A 1562-nucleotide genomic window follows, 5' to 3' on the forward strand; every position below is an offset into this window, starting at 1 on the left:
ATTATTCTTCTTTTTAAAAAATGGAGAGCAATAAGATAAAGCGCTATTGCAACAGCTCAAGAATGGGTAGATCTATCACTAGAGAGTTCTGGCTATAATGCTTTTGTATCTGTATTCATGTCTATGGCTGAGACTGGTGAATGACAGACTACACTCCAATATGGCCGATTCATTTTCACCACTAAGCGGCTGTTGTTGCAAGGCCATGACGCTACCGGATATATAATTGACTTCCGCCTTGTTCCGATGCTTGCTGCTCGGACTGGTTTGGCGAGTGGAACAGGAGAAGGCGACTTGGTAGCCTATGAGGTAAATTGGACACGCGATATGGGTACACAAGTTTAGCGCTATTAGGGAAGAGTGAGAGGTGTCCGAGTGGACCGTTTTTGTGACTCCGTTGTTTTTGGCTATTTTTAGAACACGGAAGCACTGATGCAAGCAGCTGCTTCATTGTAAGTAATCGTCTGCCACAGTGTTGTTTAGGGGTTTCTTGTTCTAAAGGTTTGGGACTGCAGAGTCGGTTTTAATATAAACTTTGGTTGTCTTTTTAAATTTAGTGCTCCCTTGCAAAACGATACGATTTAATAAGAGAGAAATCATTACTGAAGGAGTAAGTGACGTATAGTGGTTTTACTATAAGGTGTTTCTAAGGCACAAGTGTGACATTTTTATAATGCACGTTTGACTTGGTGGTTATTGTTTGGTTCACTGGTGGCTATATAATTCTTGGGGTTTCATTACTTGTGCACCCAATTTGGTGTTAAGGGACCACACCTATTGACCTGTCTTCCTTCGGTGTATGGCAATACTTTAAGTATTACTCGGATGTTGTTGAAAATGATGTGGTATTTATCATATGTATGTATTTCTGTACTAGATACATGGTGCAACTTTGGTCCTGATGATGGTCTCGGTGGATAACCTTACAGATAAAGAGACCGAAACGTCGACGCTATGACACTGTTTTGACGCAAAGAAATTTCATTTGGTGTCAAAATATATTACAATTGCTGAAATTATATAACCAACTGTGGATGGTATATATTGGAGAGAAAAGTGTCAATAACTACTGCGGATATTCTATATTAAGACAGTAGTTTGTGTTGCCAATGTTTGAATTTAATTTGTGTATTTCGAATGTACATGTATAAAGCAAATGATTATATTTATGAAGTAAAAAAGATTCTTTTTCAGATGAAAACGAATACAAAAGAATGAACTGTGGTCCTCTTTTTGTATATATCTGAGTATTTGATAAATTAAGCTCACTGTGGTGACTACTGAATTGATTGATTTAAGTGGAATAAATCCTCAAGGATTATTTTTGTGATTTACTTCTAAAAGTAGCATTTCTAAAATAGTGATAATAAATCCGCAAACACCAATACGCAGCATTTATCACCACTATTTCAAACATTCCAAACTTAATCACGCTACTCCTCTACTGTCAGGAATTACCACTGAAGCACATATCAGGGAATCCCCAATGCATCCCTATGAGAGGGCAGCCTCACAGCAGTAAGAAACCAAATAGGCTAATTGTCACTACCAGGACACGTCAC

General features: G+C 38.0%; 1 long non-coding RNA gene across 1 annotated transcript; it reads left to right on the forward strand.

Moving 5' to 3' along the window:
* Positions 1–256: 256 nt before the first annotated feature.
* On the forward strand, positions 257–1103 carry LOC146866899 (uncharacterized). The gene is made up of 4 exons (XR_014965988.1): positions 257–309; positions 418–452; positions 558–610; positions 878–1103. It is a non-coding gene; the product is annotated as an uncharacterized LOC146866899 (long non-coding RNA).
* Positions 1104–1562: the final 459 nt, after the last annotated feature.

This window comes from Triturus cristatus, chromosome 1_2 (genome assembly GCF_964204655.1).
Source record: "Triturus cristatus chromosome 1_2, aTriCri1.1, whole genome shotgun sequence".
NCBI classification, from domain to species: Eukaryota; Metazoa; Chordata; class Amphibia; order Caudata; family Salamandridae; genus Triturus; species Triturus cristatus.